The sequence below is a fragment of the Arvicanthis niloticus genome, chromosome 3 (assembly GCF_011762505.2).
Source record: "Arvicanthis niloticus isolate mArvNil1 chromosome 3, mArvNil1.pat.X, whole genome shotgun sequence".
Lineage (NCBI taxonomy): Eukaryota > Metazoa > Chordata > Mammalia > Rodentia > Muridae > Arvicanthis > Arvicanthis niloticus.
Genome location: NC_047660.1, coordinates 88,811,278 through 88,835,299, shown reverse-complemented (window position 1 = coordinate 88,835,299; position 24,022 = coordinate 88,811,278). Strand labels below are relative to the sequence as shown.

Below are 24,022 nucleotides of genomic sequence, written 5' to 3'. Positions count from 1 at the left end.
CTTTGAAAACATGCGATGACCACACAACTTTTATAAACAAAAACACTTAACTGGAGCTTGCTTATAGTTTCAGGGATTCAGTTCATTCTCATCATGGCAGAGAGCTTGGTGGCATGTAGGCAGACAAGGTGCCAGAGAAGTAGCTAAAACATCTGGATCTGTAGGTATCAAGGAGAGAGTGAAACTTGACCTGACTTGGACTTTTGAAAACTTCAAAGCCCATCCCCAGTGACAAACTTCCTGCAATGAGGCCACATCTATTCCAGCAAGGCTCTATCTTCTAATCCTTTCAAATAGTGCCATTCCCTGGTGACCAAGCATTCAAATCTATGAGCCTATGGAGCTCATTCTTATTTAAACTACCACAGTCTGAATAAGGCATTTTCTCAAACTTCATGCTTAAGCTTACATTAACATATCTTCAATCCTGCAAAAAGGAGAAGGGAGGAAGAAAAAGAGGAAGGGAGAATAAGAAAGAAAATGTGGAGGAGGCTAGCACAGGGGTCAGTAAAGTAATTTAGATGTCACCAGGTATTTTTCTTGTAGCAGCAAAACAAATAGAGATTAGCTATAGTTCATCTTTTGGTTTATTTGTTAATTTGTTTTTCTTTTTTCTCCTTGTAACCCCAGTGTAGTTTTATTGAAGATTATATTGGAAAAGAAAAATGAGAACTCTGAAGAGCACCCCACACAGTTGGACTGATGATTCTGGTATTTCCTGAAAATGGGAGAGGCTAGAAAGACAGTTACTTGGGGCTGATTGGAATCAGGAAACTGGCTTTGGAATTCTTAAATCTGAGAGCTAGTGTTCAAAGATGTATCCTGGAGATGTACATGTGGAAATGATGTTGCAATACTCAATGTAAAAGCATGAGAAAGGATGCAGATAGGATACTGGACTGCTCACTGCAAACATTTCAGCTTCCAGGGGTGAACAAAATACTGGAGATTTGAAGAACAAGGAAAAACTGAAGAAGGAGCTAGAGAAGAGAAAGGACAAGATAAATATGGTCACAGGAGTCCATTGTCCCTAATAGTTCTTAGGGGTTGGTGACTATGAATTTAAACAAAAATTCATTAGTATAGTTTTAGTTCAGCCATATTCTACTGCCTGGGTTTAGATTTAAAAACAAATAACTTGGACCACATTGCTTGTTAAAATGGTCATGGTGTCAAACTGCCATCTAAATACTTATGTTTATGGCCATAGATTTGAATATGCTTCATATTATAATAGGTAGAACCCTAAGCGAGTCTAGAGACAGAACTCAGGTCATCAGCCTTGCTGGAAAGTGCCTCTGCCCACTTAAGCAATCTCACCAACCCAATAGGACAATTAAAAAATTAATTTAGGAAAATAATATTGTTTGGTCTTTATGTTACTCAAAGGGAAAGACTGTAGGCAAGGTTAAAAGGGAGTGGTTAGTGCAGGTTACATTACTGTTTGAAGTGCTGAGAATAAGAGGCTTTGAGTGTTCTTCAATGAATGGGGCTAGTATATCAACGTCCACAATTCCCCAACCCAAAGCCCAGGAAACAACACTGGGGAGAGACAGAAAGAGCCAAAGAAGTATTGCGAAATGGTGACCTTGGACCTAACATGGCTGTTGTACACATGAACTCACAGCAGTTGTGACTTACAGAAGACAACACAAGATCAAGCTAATTAAAAATATCAACCTGGAGGGGAGGAGGGGCTCCTGAGGGCACACCCCTGACCTTAGAAAAGGAACTGTTGGCAGTTACTGGCTGCATAGTTAGGGAGAGTTACTTTTCTTCAGGAGTGTGGCTATCAGTAGGTTCAGTAATGGGAAAGAGAGCACTAGGGAGAGTTGGAGGGGGAAGTAAGGGATGGATATAATCAAGATACATTACATGCATACATAAAAATTTCAAAATGATTTGATTTTTCTTTTTAGCACCTTTTTATATATTTATTGGCCACTTATGCATATTGTTGAAGAAATACTTTTTATAGTTTTTTTTTTGCTCATCTTGAAATTTAGTTATTTGCCCTTTTATTCTTGAGTTGCAAGTTGTGTTGTTTATGCATTCCTGATCCTAAGGCCTTATCAGATATATTTTCAAATTCTATCACTATGTGTTGTCTTCTCACTTTGTTGTTTTTCATAAAGTTTATTTCATTTTTAATTATGTGTATGTGTGTATACTTATGTGTATGTACATGCACATGTGTGAAGGTGTCAAGGGAGGGCAGGAGTTGATCCTCCTGGAGTTAGAGTCATTGGTGGTTGTGAGTAGGTCCTGTTGCTAACTAAACTCACATCCTTTGCAAGAGCACTATACACTATTAATTTCTGATGACTCTCTTCAGCATCTCACTTTCTTGAGTGTTCTTTGTTATGTAAAATGTATTGATTTTGATAGAATCTAATTTATTTTTCTTTGACTTATTTGCCTTTCTGTCATAACTAAAACAAACAAATAGCTCTGCCCAAAAGTAACTTAACTCGAGATAACAGACATATCATATGCCTCTATGCTTTTTTCTCAGTTTCATAGTTGTATGTCTTATATTTATTAAATTAATGAAGGCTTTAAGATGCTGTTTTGCATATGTTTTGTTAGGTTTTTTTTTTTTTTTTACAAAGACTGTTGAATTATATTCCTGTTGAATTGTCTTGGCATACATAATGAAAATCAATTAGCTATAAATGTGAAGATTTATTACTGACCTAGTTCTGTGTCACTGACATAGAGGTGTATCCTTTTGCTGGTACCAAGTATTATTAAGCTCTGCAGAAAATATTGGCAATTTTGATATTCCATGTGCAAATGGCACTTTTTTTCTTAACTTTCTTTTGGGTGTTCATACTGAGTGTGTGGAAATGTACTGAACTGTTGCTTATTTTATCCTGCAACCTTGTTAAACACAAGCACTGTCTCCAACAATCTCTTTCCAGATTGGTAGGATTTTGTATAAATAATATTACATTGTGTGGCAACAGGAGTAATTTCAATTTTCCTTCCAGAGTGGTTGCTCTTGCTTTTCTTGTGTTCCCTTCTAAGCTGCCCTGCCTTGAACCTATACTACCATGCTATGAAAACAGCGAGAATAAACACAAGTGTTGCTCTTTTAGTCCTTAGAAGCAATAATTTTACATCCATGCATGATATTAGCTGTCGACTTTTCCATTTAATTAGAATTAGGGAGGTAGAGCCAGCTGGATCTCTAAGGTTGAGGCCAGACGGGTTTACATAGCAAGCTCCAGGCAAGCCAATGCTACATAGTGAGACCCTGTTTTAGCCCCCTTAAGTAACAAACATGCAAACAAACAAACAAACAAAAACCAAGCAAACTGTTAACTTTTTATATATGACCTTTATCAGAGTGTTTCTATTCCTAGGTTTGTTTGTTTGTTTGTTTGTAGAGAATAAAAGGTCTTATGTCTTTTTAAATTCTCTTTAATCTGTCTGTAAGGGTGACATGTGAGGTGCCTTGCTATTATATTAATATCATTTATTATAAGTGATTATTTTTTATCAGACTTCAATGCCAGAGATAAATTTCAGTTAGCCATAATGTATACTTTTTAAACAGATGTTTGTTTAGTTGTATTTGATTTTATTGAAGTCATCTTATCCTTAAAGAATATGCATCTGTAATTTTCTCTGATGATGATGTATTGGCTTTTAGTGTCAAAGTAATTTTTGTCTCCTATAACAAGATGAAAAGGTTGTGGTGCCACCTGCTTTCTGATGTTTGTGAAGGACTGGTTTATATCTTTCACTAACTGGTTGAGAAGACTGACTCTAGACGCTCCATGTTTATTTTTTCATTACATGTTCAATAAATTCATTAATAGACTTATGTGTTTAGTTGTGTGATTTTATTCAGTAATTACAAAAAAACATTAAAAATTTTCCATTTATTCATGGATTAGTTTCTGTATTTGATTACCATGGGAATTTACTTATTCCAGTTACCTGATTTATTGGCACAAGGTTTCTCGTGATAGCTCATTTTATTCCTTTTTTTAGTTCATCAAGGCTTTGAAAGATGTTCTCACCTTTATTTCCTAATTTTTAAAGCAACTTTGGTCTTTTCATTTTTTTTAGCTTGTTCATTCTGGCTATGTTTTCCCAAATTTTGCAATATTTTCAGGGAATAGCCTGCCATCACTAGCTTTCTCTAATGTCTTTCTATTCTAGTTTATCTGCATTTTCTCTCTGTTTTTGTCTTGGGTTTAATTTGTTTCTGGTTTTGGTTGTCTTCTGATTTCTTAAGGTGATAGTTCATTTACTTCTTCTATTTTTCTTTAAAAAATGTGCTTAATATTACAATTATGAAATTTCCTATGAATACCACTTTTTCTGAAATCCCTTTTCTGACATTTTTTCATTTCATTCATGTTAAAGTTATTTTCTCATTTATGTGTTGATCTCTTCTTTACTCATGTGCTATTTGAGCATACTGTCATTTCTGTTTCTGAACCATGCATTTTTTGCATTTATTTCCACCTTTATTCCATTGTGTTCAGATAATAATTCTATGGTTACTCAACACATAATATATGTGTCACATTATTCCATGTGTACTTAAGAACAATATGGACTCTTCTCATGTCCATTAGGCCTACTTTATGTGTAGTTCCCCCACTCTCAGTCTTGTTATTTATTCATTGGGAAACATGAGGGTCTTGATATCACTGTTTTTGTCCATGTGTATTATTTCCTTAGCATAGAGAAAAACTATGTTGTATAGAGAAAAACTGTGTTGAAAGACTGTACAGAATTTACATCTGCGTAGACTTCAAACCCTCAAGGAGCATCTTTGCTGAATACTTTTTGGGCTTTAGTTATTGGGGTTCTATCCCTACATCATTATTCTTGACGTGAGAGACTCAGCCAACTGCTGAGCTAAAAGTCCCATTTAACATCCTCTTATTGAACTGTCATGATGACTCTGAGCAGAGCAGGCACAGCAGATGCCACAGGCTGAGCCGTGGGCATGACTGAGTTAATCTATAAGAAGTACAGTACAAATGCAGGTGTGACTAGATCTCCATTTCTGCTGAGCAGAATTTCAATTATAGGTCAATAATAGAGTTGGATAGCGAACTGGTTGAGGTCAGAGTGGTCAATGTAACTCATGAAAAGTTGAAAGTCTAAAACTCTGAAGGGACAAAAAAAAAAAAAAGAATGGATATCACTGTATTAGAGATAAAGAGGACAGATGCCAACCTAGAGATCAGGAAATCCTACCATGGCAAAGCAAAGAATTCCCTCAAGGTGCACACTGAGTCCGGAATAATCCTGTTTTTATTTCGTTGTTTTTTATTTGAGAATTTGAGACATTAATACAATGCCTTTTGATTAAGTCTAGCCCCTGCTCTTTCCCCTCCAGCTTTTCCCATAACCCACCACAACTTTCTCTTGTTAACTCCAGACACGCTTTTCTTCTTTTGTTATTTTAAACTTCCTGAGTCCATTTAACACTGATAGCTTGATCATGGTTGCAGGGCCATGTACAAGGGCAAGCTATCAGGGGTGCATCCCTGAAGAAAATGGCTTCTCCCTCCTCCAGTAGGAACTAATTACCTATAGCTTCAAAACTATGGGGTAGGGGGAAGCTGCTGGAATCCTTCCCCATTCATGCTAGAATTTTGGCTTGATTGGTCTTGTGCAGTTCTTGTGCATGTAGCTATAGCTGCTGTGACTTCTTAAGTACACTGTCCCTGTACTGGAAAACACTGCTCTTGGGCAGGCCTTTAAAATATCTGGTTCTTGTCTTTCTACCCCTCTGCTGTTGTGGCATAGATGTTCCTTCTCATTGCTTTGTTCACACATTTTCCCCCAAGGTGATGTTTCTACCTCTTTAAGGTCACATAGTACTTCCAGCTGTCAGTTAGTTTCTTGTGCTCTGGCAGGAAGAAGACACTTGGGGTAAACTTGTCTCCAGACATCTAGCTGGGGTCATCATAAACTCACTCTTGATAAAGGCAGAGAATTTGGCTGAGTCTTCAGCTCTGAAAAGAATCTCAGAGTCTCAATAGAGATTACTTCTTGTTTAGTTTTCCCAGCTTATTTGTCCTTCCAAGGTTGTGGCACTAAAATGTATTATTTATTTATTGTCTCTACTTATTTTTGAGAGTTTGCTCCAGAGATAGCATAGCATAATACAAAGAAGGCTTTGGAAGCACAGACCTTGAGCCTGACTAGTTCTGACACGTACTGGCATTAAGGAAGTTGTTAAACATTTGCGTATATACATGAATACACCTAACAGGAGTGTATGTATATGCGTACCACTGGAACATGCACACTGGAACAGGTGGGTGTGTTTATTATGCATGTGATATGGGAAACACTAGCACTATGCCTGGTGATGAAAATGGTCCTTTTGCTATTGGGTGTGGGGTCAGGGAGATTTACCTCAGTTAGAAAAGCCAGCTAGACTACACAGGGACATTTGGATTTAAGCAAGTCAGCCAACAGCTTTACAGGATTTGTTTTTGAATATGACCATTTTTTATAGCTAAAATCACTAGATCGTGCAAAGCCTTTAGTATTAGGTAGAAGACCATTCCAGCAGACAGACAGTCATTTTTTCTTTGTAAAACAGATGTGAATGTTTCCTCAGGAGGATGGACATGCATCCCTGACAGACAGGGGCTCACATGGGGTCTCACTGCCTCTCCTAGCCTTTACCCTTTCTATGTTCGCTCTATCCTCATAAAAACAGTGATGATGGTGGGGCTGCTGCACCTGGCTTTTGTTACCTTGGTTACAGATGTAATCCCTAGTGGAGAAAGAGGAGAGAGCTGTATTTTTATAAGGGCAAATTACACTGACATTTAAATTAGAGACAACAAAACAGAATACAGCTTCTGTGGAATGGGAAGCTGTGCATTCCTTTTACAACCCAATCGACAGACCTTCTGCATGGTCCTCAATGTTTGTGTGTGACAGTAGGGTAGGGGGCGGAGTAGACTCATCTCAGCCTGTGAATTATTTCGAGGAGTGGGACTTTGTCTGGGAATAGGAGAAGAATCATTTTAAGTGAGATTCTGAGGGACTGGGTCAGATGGAGAGGTTCTCAGCACAAACTGGACAAGATGAATCTAAATTGTCAGATGCAGCTAAGAAGGTAAAGCCACAAAGCCTGAAGGATATCAGATGGCTTGCCAAATGAAAAGAGCCAGAGATGATGGGAGAGTGGGGTTAGGAATCAGGATGAGAGTGAGAGGAGTAGTCCAGGAGTGCAGAACAGAAGCCCGACTCCAGAGTGTTATCTGTTACTGGGGCATAGGGTCTTTGCGAATGGAACTGATCAGAAAGGTATAGCTTAATTTTTAATCTTACTGCAAAATGAGAGAGCAACCAGGCTTCTGAGCCTCAGGTTCTTTCTTACTTTTAGAGAAAAATATACGGATAATTTTGTTACAATATCTTTCTATGAGCAGCAGATAGTTTGAAGTCTAAAATCATCTTTATCTACCAAAGCTATTTGGAGCTTCTCAACTTCAATGTTGGTCATTGAGTCAATCAACAACCAAGCCTTAAGTTCTGCCAATGCTAGAGTGCTAAGTTACTGAAGATGTGTTGTTCAGTCAGCCTCAGAACCCTTGCCTTAACTCAGCATCCTCCTCAGAAGGTCAAGGTTATCTCCAATGAGGGAAGGAATTGGGTTACAGATCATTGGTAAAGCAAAAACCCAAAGCACCGGAAAGTATCTCAAAGTGACTATTGATCTAGTACAGATGGTTAAGGACTCCTTGGAGCCCCATGCCAATTCCTGGCTCAGTCATCCAGGAACCTAGAGTGGACATATGGAGCAGCTGGTTTGCCCACGTTTAACTTACTTTCTAGTATTTAGTCAACCAAGTAGAACCATCAACTCATATGAGTCAATCATGAAGTAAAGATCCCGAGCCAACCTGCACATTTGGACAGGTATACATGCATAAAGTCATCTGGATTTCTGCTTGTGTATTTTCTCTGTTTACATGTAAAAGGAAGGCTAGTATGTGAACATGTGTGTGTGTGTGTGTGTGTGTGTGTGTGTGTGTGTGTGCATGTATGCACATTTAGGAATGAAAGTTCTCTTGGTATAGGTACTTAGTAGTCAGGGAGCTCTGACTGTGCTCCCGAGCATTCCTCTTATTATCTCTGTGGTCTTGAATAAACAGTCGAAAGTCTTTAAGGTATGTTTTATCATCACCAAATGGGAATAATTAATCATCTTTCACTGGCATTGTTGGGGGGATTATATGCAGTAATTAATTTAAAACATCTGGCAGATGTCTCATGTAGAAAATATAATTAACAAATATTTCTGCTTGCCTTAGTTTACACACCTTTCTCTCTTTGTATCATGGAAAGGCATTCTTTAGCTGCTGTTATTATTCTCAAATGTTGCAAGATCAAATGACTTTTAAAGTAGGTACAACCACAGTGTGGATGGCAGGCAATGGCGAGTGCTTTATAAAAGGCACATGTCTACTTATTCTCACAATATACTACAGTGGCAACAGGGTGTTGGTTGGTGAATTGCAGAAGGAAGCACAAGGGAGCCTAATCAAAAAAGCCATTATTACAGATTGCAATACCCGGTTCATGGCTGTCAAACACTCTGACCTGGACAGAGGATGGGGTATCACATAATAGTAAGATGCAGGTAAAGTGTTCTCCTCATCCTCAAGTCTTTGTGCTTAATTGTGAATAACAATTGATATCTGAGTTTAGAATTTTGCATATCAAATCTCCTTTCTTTCCAGACTGCAGTGATCAGTAGCTTTTTTCCACATAGAGTCTTGTAGTAAGTAAATTGGCATCTGGCATGCCTTGCCCCTTGGTTCAGAAATGAGTTTATCTTTACCCTGTAGACCTCATTCCTGGTAGGTGGTACTTTGTTGTGAGCAAGATTTTTCAGGTGGTTTTTTATTTCTTCATAAAGCTAGCTCAAGAAGTTTTTCTGAGTCTCAAATATTGGGACTCTCCACTCTATTTGGCAATGTGTAGTGTTTACACCTTCAGCAAGCAACATGGCATAGCAGTCACAGTGGCGTCTGGACCATGCTGGTCAGAAACAGTCATTGCTTCATGAACTCCAGAAGCTCAAAGTTGAGAAGAGCTGGAGTGTAAAGAGCAAAGAGCAGAACTTAGGGAAGATGCAGGAGAAGGTAATGCTGAGACAACACTAGGAAGATGTACCCGAGTGCTGTGCTACTTTTCTTCATGGAAGTTTCTTTAGGGAAAGGATTAATACTTGGCTAATATTAAGTTGGGCAAGGGGAGTGGGTGAAGCAAGATAGCCAGGTCACCCACAGGTACAACCCAAGTGTGAAGATGCTTGCAATAGTGGCACCACATTCATATCTTCTAGGTTACCACCACCTATCTGAGAAGTAAACCCAAGGATTCTGGGTCCTTATTAATTTTCATCCTACATGGCAGAGCCTTCTGAAGCCTGCAGTAACCTCTCGCCCTGTCTCATCTTTGAGGGCCAAAGACAGATTTTCATTTCCTCTGTGAATAATCATCTTTCTAAAACCCAAATATAAATTTTTGTTTAATTTTTATCTTTAAGACTTTACATTGATAAAGCTTTCTGTTGTTGTTTTGTTAAATCAACCAGCAGTCTGTTCTGATTTAGTAGGCTTTCAGAAAGTTTCAATTCTTCTAACTGGTACATAAGAAACTTAAAATTGCACATAGTACTGGGAATCACAGAATGCACTAATATGTGTGTGCATAGGGGCAAGGTTTAAATAAGACTAAGCATGTTTATCCTGTCAAACATTTATCCTTACCTCATAGTGAACACATTGAAATTTTTCCCCTATTACATTTTACTCAAGGTATTTCCTACCAGATGAGTAAAGAACTATGGTGCTGAGAGGAGACTTCAAAACCAGGGTGACCCAGTGTAGGACAGAAGTGGGAGAAATAACAGAAACTTGCTCCCATGGACTGAAAGAAATTAGACACTTAAAAGAAAATAATAAAAGAAGGTTGGAATCAATCACTGTCCTGTGTTCGTCATTGTTCCACCCCTTCATCCTCATCCCCTTCTTCATCAGTAACTTCCAATCTTTCCTTTCCTTTTTTCCATCATCCTCACCATCATCTTCTGCCTCTTCTTCATCATCCATATCAGGAACTAAATCATACTGCAGTGGTTGTGGTCAAATATTGTCTTGATGACTTTGCCTAACTCAACTGCATCTGTATCAGAATGCTTAGCAGATCTGGTAAGGCAGCTCTGGTTCCTCACACTGCCTACTCTTGCTGGTCTTATTCTGCACTAGATTTGAACATTTTGTCAAATCCTTTCCATATTTCCATTTGATTTTAGTGGACTTTGAAAATGGGTTGCCACCTTCATTCAGATCAAATTATTTGGAGACTTTATTTTCCAAGTTTCATCAATTTTCATCAAAATAAAAATTATTCCTGCAACCTGATTTTGTATCTTCAAATTGTGTCACTTTTATGGCCAAATACTGTAGAGCTTCTTTGTCCTCCTTCCCCACAAGTGCGGACACTTGTGGATGGCTGGCAAATGTTACCCCAAAATATGGGATTTTGTTGATAAATTCTATTCTATTTTCAAAATTTTTTATTGGCTTATTCATTGAGTCTATTTATATTGTACTTTGACAATACGTTCAAATGCTTTTTGATGTTTTTCCCCACTCCTTTTGTCAGGTCAGGAGATGTCAGCTGGCTTTGGTGCAGGAACTTGTCTGGATTTCTTAGGCTTGGGCAGAAGTCCAGATTGCCAATTCAGGCCATTGCAAGAGGGGCATGTTTAGAAGCCAGAGCTCTCTCCTGCATGTTCAGATCAGTTTTATGCATGTTCAAATGTAACTATTTTTGTTGTCTAGAATATACGTTCTGTCACTCCAGAGAGGCAGACTTAGGGAATTCTTCAAATTCTTTCAAGGGGAAGCAAAGTGTGAACTGAAACTCATTTCCTTTAACTTGACTATGCCTTTTTCTTAGTTGAGCGCCAATCTGAAGAAGCCCACTGTTGGGCCTCTAACCTTGTGCAGTTACTCCTGCTGCCAATATGGCATCTATGTCTCATCTGTCTCCTACTGACGTATCACAGACAACACAGAACCTCAAAATGACAGTCCCATTGATTAGGTCCTTGTATTACCCTTGAGGTGTAGTTGTCTAAACTGTCAGAGTTAAAGCTCTGTCAATTGGGTTTCACTTTGTCACTTGTAACCACTAAGAATCCCTAAAATGTGATTAAAAATTGCTATCACGAAACTTAGTTGAGTTCACCTAAAAATATGTATTTCTCAGTTCACCTTAACCACCCCCCACATGGGTGTGCACATGCACATGGTCTGTAATATGTAGGTTCTCTGAATTTTTTTTGTTTCTTTGTTTCTTTGTTTCTTCCTTCCTTTCTTCCTTCCCTTTGTCCTCGTCTTCCTCATCCTTGTGGTCATCCTCCTCCTCTTCCTCTTCTTCCTCCTCTCCCTCCTCCTCCTCCTCTTCCTCCTCTCCCTCTTCCTCTTCCTCCTCCTCCTCCTCCTCCTCCTCCTCCTCCTCCTCCTCCTCCTCCTCCTTCTTCTTCCACTTGTTTCTTCAAGTTTCCATATAGACAAGAATACTTTGTGAGTGAAAAAGACTCTACCTAAGCCAATTTAGGTTAACACAAATGAGTGTGGGATTTAGTAGTTTTGGAAAATGGGAAGTCAAAGAGTAGAATTGACTCAGGAAGGAACTGACTCAAAATACCAAAATATCATCAGAAAAAGGATAAAAGCACAAATACTATGAGGAGAGAAAGTTTTCTCCTATGTTCTGTGTTGTCTGCAGATTTTTAAAAAACCTCTCTCAGATGGCTTGCTTCTGGGTTTTTCTTGGGCAGATGTTTTCTACATTTAGGCAAGATGGTTATAAAAGTTCAGCTTATAACTGACTAGCCCAATGCATAGGAAGCCGGCAGAAATTCTCTTTTCAAAACCCTCTGGGAATCCCCAAAGCTTAATCTGGAAAATGCTCAGCTGGGTTAGCAGGCTTGCTCTGACCCCTGATATGGATCTGCCAGGCCCGATGACATGCAGACTCATGCTTTGATCAGAGAATGTGCTTGGTCTCACTAAGACATGTACAGTCAGAGGGAGAAAGTTTGAGGGAAAATGAGTTCTGATACTAAAAGAAATGAAAATAATTTATAATTTCATTATAAATAAAATAATGAAAATGGTTCTAGTCAACTTTGATTCATTTGTCTTTTTGCAATATTAATGGTTATAGGTCTCTAATCTATTTTCTGTTTTTTTTTTAAATTTTTTTCCTCTCATAATGGGAACCTTGTACCTTCTTTGAGAAAATGCTACACATTCAGAATGAGTAACTCTAGGCTGAAGGATTCTTTCTGCCTTTTCAGAGATTTCCCATGGCTCTTGTCATCCACAAGGATTCTTGAAGCTGGTGGTGGGAAGAATTCCTATGTCAAGGCACTGAAACCTCTCCATTAGGTAGAGAAATAGGCTTCCTTTATGCCTTATCAATGGATTTTGAGAAAATTTTAATTCTACCTCTGATGTTTAACTGTTCTCAGTTTTAACAATGACTGGTAGATATTTCAATATAAAATGAGTACATACTCATTAAAATATTTGGAAAACATAGGAAGTTAGGAGGCAGAAATAGCACTGGTAGTCTTATATCCCCAAACAACTGCTGCTAATCCATGTTTCAAAATACTACCATCCTACAATTTCATTATGAATAGCTTTTAAATATTTTTGTTTGCTTTGCATAGCAGTAATCATGCTGTATACGCAATTTTTATCCCTAAGTATAAAATTATAATGATAGCATAGCAGAAGCTTTCCTCCATGTTATTAGAAGCAGTTCCTAAATATCCATTGTGAACACTACCATTGATTGAATCATTTCCTTCCTATTGGACATTCGGGTTATTTGCAATGTTTGAATAATGCTGTGATGAATACTTTTGTAAATGAGACATTCCCTACATGGGGGATTTTTTTTTTCACTTAGTGTAGATTATATGGAAATAGGGCATGTGTTCATGTTTGTATGCTGTCCTTGCAAATAACTGCAAGGCACAGTGCAAATAAGAAGGCAACATCCTTTTCCATCAGAAATTGTACTGTCTCATGAAGAAGAGTTGTCTCTCAAATATTGCCCTTTTCCTGTACAGTGAAGGATTCCTCTTGGAGTGATGTAAAACACAGCTTGCATATCTCCAAAGTGAACAATCTTTCTAAGGATCCAAAATTTCTCCTCTGAGATGTATGTGTGTTTAATCTTTTTAAAAAAATAGTATTGAATGAGTTACACCAATCACCTTATTCAGGATGTAGAATATTTTAAATTCTGATTTTATGAGGAAGGCCATACTTATTTTTAATCTACTTATAAATAAGTAGATATTTAAATAACTATCAAGGCTTCGAATTGTCATTTTCATTTGTTTCTCCAAAGAACAACAACTATAGTCTATGTTGACCATAAATAGCCTTTTCATCCTTTACAACAGAGAATGTTAAACAGACGTTAAATATGGCTGCCAGATCTGGCTTATAGATAGGCAAAAGATGTTTTGTGGAACACATCCAAGATTTATGCCTTCAGTCTCTGTGGCTGGACACATGTAATTGTATCATTCTGTTTCCAATCTTCCTCTTAAAAATTGATACATCTTGTGTTTTTCTGTGTCATGTTAGATGTCTGCAGGGAAGCCCCAGGGCACTTTCTGAGGAGTCTAGAATGGAAAGGGTCTAGTATGATCTGATGCATTGAAACTTCTTCCCTACTTAGATGCCCACCAGAAGCCTTAGATATTATGGCTACACACTGAAGCCAATTCTCTACTAAAAAGCTACTGGGCCCTGTTCCTAGCCAACTGCTGAACAGAAGCCATGGCATGCTTGTGAATCTTTCTAGAAGCTCTGTCCTACTACAGAAAGCCAGCTAAATACCTTCTTGTCTACGTTATGAGAAAAGATAAGGTGCTCTTGAGTGACTAAGGTGCCAGAGGCATTTAAGTGAGTAGTCAGGAAATAACTTTTAAAGAGTAGAGTCTTGAGATGAGTCCCAATTGACCTTGCAAATGACTGCATATCTGACTGAGGAACAGCTGTCTACTTAGCTATCATGAGATATTTTACACATACAATTTTATTTAGCCCAAATTTCACTGTGCCTTTTACAGAGATATGGTTTTGTGGCTTAAAAAAGGGCAGAAACAAATTTGTAGTTATGTGAGTGTGAGTCTAAACCTTGTGCCTTTTCCAACAAACCACATTATGTTCTATAAGGTTAGATAGGCCAGAGGACTGAAGCCTTGGGCACTGGTGAAAGATAACAAAATCAGGATAGGAATCATTTGCCATTTCCTGTTTTAATCTGAAATACCCCATGATTGTATCTGGAGAGTGGATTTTGGAGGGGAAGTCTGAATGAAGGTAGAAAGAAACATGACTTATTGGCTCAGAAAATTTTGTATGTGACCTTCAATACCTGCATACATATATGCTATATACTAAGGAGATTAATGACCTTTTTGCTTTTTATCTTAGCACTAATATCTTATTAGTGTACTGGAGGTTTTGCCCTAGGTAGACAATCAAGTTGCACCAGGACAGGTCCCATATACTGCCCATTCTGGCAGGTCTGTGACTTCTTGGTGTTATTTGACTCTGGATAGCTTTCTGCATCCTCTTTGGGTAGAATGAACTTGAAAGGGATGAGGGATTAATAGCTAGACAGACAACACCAACAGGGAACTGAAGCCCTGGTTTCTTTCCAAAGTAAACCATATATTTTCTGATGATCTCTGACACAAAATGTAGAAAGCATAGAACCAGGGTCTCTTGACTTGGCAGGCACTGTGGCTAACAGAAGAAATAGGAATCCCTGAGATTTACTGTGCCCAGACCCAGCAGGGTCCGGCAGAAACTTTGACAACTTAATTGTGTTCTTACTCAGTCACCCACAGCTAATGCATCTTCCTGGCAAAGCAGGTGTCTTCCATAAGGAGCACCATGGGGCAGATTGTTATCATAAGAGCCTGCCAAAGTCTGGTCTAAATTGTCCCTGGACCAGTTATAATAAACCAAATAGCTACAAATAGACACCAATTTGCAGAAATGTGAACTGTACAAAGTATGCCTTCGGCTTCAGGATGAGAGGAGAGTATGCGGTGAATATCAGCTTTGTAGGGAAGGAGCTTCAGGTTATCATGTGGGACTCTATTCTGAAATGGCAAATTGCTCCAGCCTTTGTGCTATCTTGAGTTTGTCTGTATCCTGTCCCAGTAGTTGTGCTCTTTTATGCTGGATGATTTCAATCTTGGGATCCTTGGGCTTTTGAAAGACAAAGCATTCAAGTTCCAGTATGAGCAGGGTAGAGGGATGGAATGCAATGTGATTTTTTTCTTGTCTTGCATCATAAATATACAGGAGGAACTAAAACTCAATATCCCCTTGAAAGAGTAGAGTGGGTCTGGCCAGTGTCACTCAGTGTTACTCTGTGTAGTCCAGTCTTTACTTAACAGAATTTAGACTCTATTTAGATCTTGGGAAACAAAAACGATGAAATCTACCAATTATCTAGATGCTAGAGATTTAGTAAGCTAGATATGAGGACACTCTACCTCACTCACCAGCAATTTACCAACAATGCATGCCATGCAACTCAGTCATTCTGGTGGACACCTTCTGAAGGCCAAAAAAGAAAGAGGGGAAATTAATTCTTTGTTCTTTGTTTCCAATAAGTTAATATGCTTTCATATCTTTCTGTTAAAAAAAAGCAAAGACAAATGTCTCATTAAAAACAGTATTTTATGAAATTTAGAAAGAAAACCAAACAAAGAAATATTGCCCGCAGTCATACAATTGTAAAGACAAGCAATAACAACACTTCAACCAACTCCTTTTCAGTGTTCACTGGTCAACTTGTTGTTAATTAATTTTCACCCATATTTGATATTTTACATAATGTGTTACTAGTATCTCTTTATAAATAACTTTAGTGGCTACAAAATATTGCAACAGATGGGGACAACATAAACTTTTTAGCAATTACTGAGCACATAGCTTTACATATTAATTTTTACAAAGAAGTTATAATGCAGTGAATACCTGCAGAGAAATATTTCCTTGGATTCAGAAATACTTCCCAATAGAGTTTTAAAGGTAAGATTACTGCATCAAAACAAATGAAATATCCTTAGTATCCTGAATTTTTCTGACTTTTTCAGAACTGTATATGCTTAAATTGTATACCATGGTATTTGGTTCTTACAGCTAATCTACCTCTTGGTGTATATGCGAAGATATCACCAGTATCCAACACCAATTAACCAACTCTAGTCATAGCTACTCATTGGTCTCTGAAATTACAATATAACTCTGTGTACTATTACTTAATAGTTTTTTAAGCTGTCAACTTTTGACTGAACAGATCCCAGGCTTCAGTTCTGCACCCAATCTCACAAACCCCAGAGAAAGCACGGCTCCCAGGACCTCTAACCCCGGCAGTATCTTGGGTAAAAAGACAGCAACACCCGCCCCAAGCAGGGAGTAACTGGGACCCATTAGGACCCAGGAAGTCACTTCTAGCCTGGAGCACTGGTTCCTTCCGGTCTGTGCTGGAACACTGGAACACTGGAACACTGAGCAGATCCTGGGCTTCAGCTCTAACCCCAGCAGCAACACCCACCTCACACAGTTCTGACACAACCAAGATAATAGGAAAGACAGGCTCCAGTCAGAGACTGCAGATAGCACTAAGGAGAAACAGATGGCAAAAGACGAGCGCAAGAACATAAGCATCAGCAACCCAGGATACTTGGCATCATCAGAAACTAGTTCTCCCACACTAGCAAGTCCTGAATTTCCCATTGCACAGAAAAGCAAGATTCAGATTTAAAATCACTTCTAATGATGATGATAGAGGACTTTAAGAAGGACATAAATAACACTCTTAAAGAAATTGAGGAGAACACAGGTAAATAGGTAGAAGTCCTTAAAGAGGAAACACAAAAGTCCCTTAAAGAATTGCAAGAAAACACAACCAAACAGGTGAAGGAATTGAACAAAATCATCCAGGACATAAAAATGGAAGTAGAAACAATCAAGAAATCACAAAGGGAGACTATGCTGGAGATAGAAAACCTAGGAAAGAAATCAGGAGTCATAGACGCAAGCATCACCAACAGAATACAAGAGACAGAAGAGAAAATCTCAGGTTCAGAAGATACCATAGAAAACATTAACTCAACTGTCAAAGAAAATGCAAAATGCAAAAAACTCCTAACCCAAAACATCCAGGAAATCCAGGACACAATGAGAAGACCAAACCTAAGGATAATAGGTATAGATGAGAGTGAAGATTCCCAACTTAAAGGGCCAATAAATATCTTCAACAAAATTATAGAAGAAAACTTCCCTAATCTAAAGAAAGAGATGCCCATAAACATACAAGAAGCCTATAGAATGCCAAATAGACTAGACCAGAAAAGAAATACCTCCCGTCACATAATAATCAAAACACCAAGTGCACAAAACAAAGAAAGAATATTAAATGCAATAAGAGAAAAAGGCCAAGTAACATATAAAGGCAGACAGATGAGAATTACACCAGACTTCTCACCAGATACTATAAAAGCTAGAAGATGCTGGACAGATGTCATACAGATCGTAAGAGAACACAAATGTCAGCCCAGGCTACTATACCCAGCAAAACTCTCAATTACCATAAATGGAGAAACCAAGATATTCTATGACAAAACCAAATTTACACAGTATCTTTCCACAAGCAGAGCATTACAAAGGATAACAGCAGGAAAGCTCCAATACAAGGAGGGAAATTATACCCTAGAAATCCAAAAGAAGATAGCCACACAAAGATAATTCCACCTCTAATAACAAAAATAACAGGAAGCAACAATCACTATTTCTTAATATCTCTTAACATCAATGGACTCAATTCTCCAATTAAAAGACATAGGCTAGTGGACTGGATACATAAACAGGACCCAACATTTTGCTGCATAAAGGAAACCCACCTCTGTGACAAAGACAGACACTACCTTAGAGTAAAAAGCTGAAAAACAATTTTTCAAGAAAATGGTTCTAAGAAACATGCTGGAGTGTTGGGCCATGGAAAGATATTCTGGTTCTTGGGTTGGTATGGGACATGTGTTCAGCCACACCCCTAGTACCAAGGCCTGGGAGCACAGCTGAACTCCTGCTTTCCAATAAGGTTCCGGGGTTCCAAGCTCATGCTCGACCAAGCAACCAGCTGCATCTCACAGCCCACCACCCCACACCTTGCCTCAAGTTTTTAGACCTTGTGGGATCGAGAATCAAAAAGAGAAATTATGTCTCTTATATTCTTCTCAAAGGTGCCCAGCTATTCGGACTCAATCATGTACTGGTCTAGAAATCAATCCAATATGGGAAATAACAGTCTACTTTTGAAAGACTGGATCTGGACTTTGTCAGAGACATATTTGAAAGCTAGCTATAGCTCACTATGATGTTAGGATAGCAAGAGATAATGTTGGGACAGAATCTGGATTTCAAACATGGTTAGTTCATGTTTTAAGACTCTTTTAATTGTCAAGCTAAAATTGGTTTTGTCTCTTCTACAACATTTATTGTAAGTTGCATTGACTGTATAATTTCCAATTATGCTAGTGTGTTGTAACCTGGCATATCTGTTATGGGGGTCTATCAACCAGTTTTTGTCTCACTATCCTGAGTATTAGAAAACCTTGATTCTCTGAAAAAAGCTTAAAAGTGCTGGAAGAAATGAGTTAGGCTTTACGAAGAAGCAAGAGGGTAGCAGGCTTGATTATTGCTGGTATAACAGCTTTAGTTCCATTAATTGCTAGCACCACTGCTTCGGCAACAGCATTGACACAAGGAGTTAAGAAAACTATTTTTGTTAACCATCTAGCAAAAAAATGTTACTAATGTATTGAGTATGCAAAACAATTTATATAGGTATCTGGAACAATGAATGATGCTCTATAACCCATTCAAATTATCTGAAGGACATTCAGGGTTCAAGAGTTAGGAGCCATCCCAAGGGTCTTGACAAACATCATTGGAGTAGTATTACTTAAAATTCACAATGATTGTCATTATAATTAGAAAAAAGTTTAAAGACACCTGAAGCATTTTTGGCATAATACTACCACCTCTCTGGGTGTGTTAACTTTGCATAGTGAGATTATGAATTTAAAGAATACTGCTCTGTTGACCTTCGATGCTGCAGATAATGCCAATAAAATTATTCATGGCCTGAGCTCAGTTTTTCCATTTTGGACAAACCTTGGGAATGGCATATATAGTTTGATCAGGCCAGCCCTTTTTGTCCTGGGAATACTTTTATTCCTGCCCATTGTGTTAAGTTTACCTTTAACAACATCAACATGTTTGCAGCCAAAGTACATGATTTAAACCTGAAAATGGGCCCCCAGACAGAGTTACTAAATTAACAGGCTGGCAAGTCAAGGATGGGTAAGATTCTGCACAGAGCCTTACCAACCTAAGAAATAAGTGCATTGCCTTTGATAATGCATATTCCATGACTGGTAAGGAAGGCATTCTTGTCAGAACAACCTAAGACAGGCTCAGTCTTGTTAATGAAATAAAAAGTAGGGAGAGATGGAGAGCCTTTGGGGCTTCTTGGCAAGAAGCTGACATGGGCCAAGGACAAGGAAATGGGCTGCTTGGCAGGAATATGACATTGGCTAAGGACAAGGAAGTAGGCTTCAAGCAGGAATGTGACATTAGACTAGAACAAAGAAGTAATTTCAGGTAAGACTCTAAACTTAGGCTACAACAAAGAAGTAATCTCAGACAGGAATCTAAATATTAGTCTAGAACAAAGAAGTAATTTCAAACAGGAATCTAAATTTTAGGCTAGAACAAGGAAGTAGGCTTCAGACATGAAAATGACCTTGGGCTAGGATAGGGAAGTAGACTCAGATACTTTGGACATCCTGTTAAGCCTTTAGAAACAGTGATCATGGGAGTGTTCATGTAACTGGATTTAATGCTTTGCTTTTTCTTTGACTATTTGCATTTATTGTATTGCTTGTTCCTCAACTATTTGCATCTATTGTATTGCCAGTCCCTCAACCTAGAACTGACCTTATTACATGCATGTAATCAAAATGGTATAAAAGCATAAAGGAGGAGGAGGAGGCATGGGATAGGGGGTTCTAGGGAGGGGATATGGGATGAAGTCTGAAATGTAAATAAGTAAAATATCCAATATAAAAAAAGAAACTGTTAACTTTTAATTTATTTAAATAAGTTTTATAATTTACTTTGCTCACTGTAATAGGAGATCAAACAAAAACTGTCTTTTGGTCCATGTAAAGGAAGTCAATGGAATGACTTCTTTCTCTCTTTTTTCTTATGTCCATCCATCTGTCCATCCATTTATCAGTCTATCCTTCTTTCCTTCCTTCCTTCCTTCCTTCCTTCCTTCCTTCCTTCCTTCCTTCCTCCCTCCCTCCCTCCCTCCCTCCCTCCCTGCTTCCCTCCCTCCCTTCCTCCCTCCCTTCCTTCCTTCCTTCCTTCCTTCCTTCCTCCTATTCTTTCTTTTTCTGCCAAAGAAATAAGTAAACTTAAAAAAAAAAAAGTTTTCCACTGCTTCTCTGTGAATTTCATATCATGTATCCCAATCCTCTCCTTGTCCCCTTGTACCCACTTTCCCCCTTGCTACTTTCCTCCCCCAACAGAGAAAAAAAATGCATGTAGAAGTTGTATTGCATCATGGTGTATTCCACACTATTACCTTCTGTTCATACTTTTCTTACACATGTTCACTGCAATGACTCATTGGTCTAGTGTGAGGCCTCTGGCTTCTGCTACTCTATCAATACTGGAACCTCACAGGGCCTCATATCAGACAGACTGTTGCTACCCTGTGTAATAGAGACCCCATAGTTTTGGATCTATAGGACTGGCTCCTTCATGCACTCAAGCAGTGCATCCATAGGGTAGATGTTGGGGTGGGCCAATTCATAGCCCTGAATGTGGGCCTGAGAGGCATCCGAGTTCGTCTGGCTCCCAGATGTCGCTCTTTTTTTCTTTCTTTTTTTTTTTATTGGATATTTTATTTACATTTCAGATGCCATCCCCTTTCCCCATTTCCCCTCCCTAGAAAATCCCTATCCCATGCCCCCTTTTCCTTTTTGGAGCTAAGGTGGGAGGAGTACCGAGAGGAAGAAAAGGAGTAAGGAGAGGAGGAGAAGAAGGAGAGGAGAAGCTAGGTGATGAGAGAGAGAAAGAGAGAGAAAGAGAGGGGACAGATGTCACTCTTATCTGCAAACCCCCATGTCCAGGACCACTCTGCTGTGATGCCTAGGTAAGGTTTAAGGCCTGTTCCCCTGAGCGCTGTAGCAGATGAGGGTCAGGGTCAGTTCTCCTGCTTTCCTGACCCCTAGGCCAGCTTTCCTACCTGCCACTGGTGTCAAGTGGCAAGGACAGGGGAGGGCATCTCTACTTTTCCCATGTTGCTGCACAGCAGACAAGTTGCCCCACCAGCTTTCCCATGCTAGTATCCTCTAGACCAGCTCACTTACAATCCCTATAGTCAGGGCCAGCTCTACTAAGCTGCCCAGGTGAGGTTTAGGGCCTTCTGTCCTGAGTGTTGAAGTAGGTGCGGGGAAGGGACAGCTCCCTCTGCTCTGATGACCTTGTGGCCAAGTCTCCTGCCTACTGTATGTGGCAGGGGGTGAGGGGGTATCTCTCCCTCACCCATGTCACTGCATGACAGACAAGTTGCAGGGTCAGCTCTCCTACACTCATGTTTCTGGGGAAAGCTCGACTGTATCCACCTTGCAACCAGGGTCATCTCTACTGCATTTTTCAGGTGGGGTACAGGGCCTGATATCCTGAGTCCTGCAGCTGGTAAGGGGCAGAACTAGGTCTCCTGCTCTCATGACTCCAGGCCTGGTCCTTGCCCAGGCCTGCATGGCCCATTGAGTCTATGGCTCATCCCCAAGGTCCCAGGCAGGGTTTTCTAGTCTCCAGCTTATGCCTTCTTTTCGAAGCCCATCTGGGCCCATGTGGTCCCAGACTGGTAATTGTCTTGGGCTCACTTCTTTTTTCAGGGATGTTAGACTACTAATCATTTAGATGTTACTGATCAAAACGCTGAGCATGACATAGGCTTTCTCCTCTCTGCCATCTACTGATGCACATCTGATGCTTGCAACACCTCTAGGGATCTCATTTAATAATCTTGATGTAACAAAAACAAGTGAGTGGTCATGTGTATTATATGTGTGTGTATGTATGTATGTATGTGTCTGTCTGTGTCTAAAATGTTTTGTGAATGTGACTCTAATCATAAACAAATGCATTTTCCTAACTTTTGTACTTTACATTAAATGGCCATAACCACAACCACAACAACCTTTACTAATGGTATGAAATTTGATTTTCATATTGGCAAATATGTGAAATATTTACCAGGATATTCAAGAGTACAGGACAAGCATATTTGGTAGTTGAGTGTGTTTGTGAGTCAGCAGCTCGGAGTAGCAGCCTTGTCTGGTGGGGAACTGGTGCCATACAAGAGTCTCAGACTTGTCACTCACAGACGTATAAGATTTGAGATGTCAAACAAATAGAGCTTGGCACCCTGAACATGGTGTTCAGAATGCTCACATCTTATCTGCACTTATCCCAGCCTAGAAAAAGCTCACAGAAAATAGTAGTGTGAAGAACAGAAGTGTGAATAGTAGTGTGAAGTAGCATACACAGGGTCAAGCTTTCACCCCCATCTAATCAAGTGGTTGGTGTGCTGCTTAGTCTTTTGCCAACTTGACTCAAACCAGAGTCACTGGGAAGAAGAAATCCCCTATGAGGAATTACTTCCACCTGACTGGCATGTGGGTATGTCTGTGACATATTTTCTTTATTAATAAGTGCTAAGGGAGGGCCTAGACCATTGTGGGCAGCTTCACTCCTGGGCAGGTGGTCTCAGGTTGTGTAACAAGCCATGCAAAGCAAGCCATTAAGCAGTGATCCTCCATGGCTTGTGATTCAGTTCCAGCCTTGGCTTCCCATGGTGATGGAGCACTATCTGGAAGTGGGAAATGAATTAAGACCTTGCTTTTCCAAGTTGCTTTTGGTCAGTTTTTTATCATACTGACAGAGAAGCAAACTTCAAAGAAATTATAAAGCATATAAATAAGAAACTAGAGTAATATATTTAGTTCTTGGACCTCAAGGAAAATATTTTAAAAATATGGATAAGCAATGTATCTGTTTACATAGTATCTCTATATAAGTAATTTCATGTAAATGCATATTTAATTTTATTATAATTATAGGCTCATATCTGCATATGTATAGCCAGAGGACCTCAATAAATTATATATTTATAAGCATTTAATTATAAGCACAGGTATTATGTAATACATACAAGTACATACATACATATATGTATATATTCATGTACATAAGCATATGTATGGGGAGAGAGAGAAAGAGAGAGAGAGAGAGAGAGAGAGAGAGAGAGAGAGAGGACATTTTTACCCTTTACCCCAGGCACACTAAATATTCCATTTTCTATTAAATTATGCTATTTTAGTAACCGAGAATCCATTAAGGAGCTCTTAGGAGCTTCATCTGAGTTTAGCCATCATGACAACGACAGAATCAAGAATGTAAAGCCTGATGTGCCATGTACTGTATATTGCAAGACTGTTCCTGTATATTTTCTTGTGTGACCCCATTTGGTTGATTGACATTGTCCCCAGTGTATGGATGAGCTGAGTGGTATCGTGAGGTTAAGAGAATCACTCAAGCTGCAGAGTGAGGAAGTGATGCAGCCATAGAGGGCCATTCTCAGTGTAAAGAGGTGAGTGATTTTGTGGTTCTGTTCTTGTGTATTCCTGCTTGGAAATTTAGAAGACTTGCCAGTATAAGCTTCACTGATTGAATGGGGTTGATTCCCGTGTTGCACTGAGCCTGTGATGGTGGCTTTTAATTTAATAGATTCAATCAATGCCCACTAGGGT

At 39.1% G+C, this 24,022-nt stretch overlaps 2 pseudogenes; both read right to left on the bottom strand.

Moving 5' to 3' along the window:
- Nucleotides 1-10,005: 10,005 nt before the first annotated feature.
- LOC117705666 (protein SET-like) lies at nucleotides 10,006-10,601 on the bottom strand (annotated as a pseudogene).
- Nucleotides 10,602-22,106: 11,505 nt separating this feature from the next.
- LOC117706441 (small nucleolar RNA SNORA17) lies at nucleotides 22,107-22,222 on the bottom strand (annotated as a pseudogene).
- Between the last annotated feature and the right edge of the window lie 1,800 nt (nucleotides 22,223-24,022).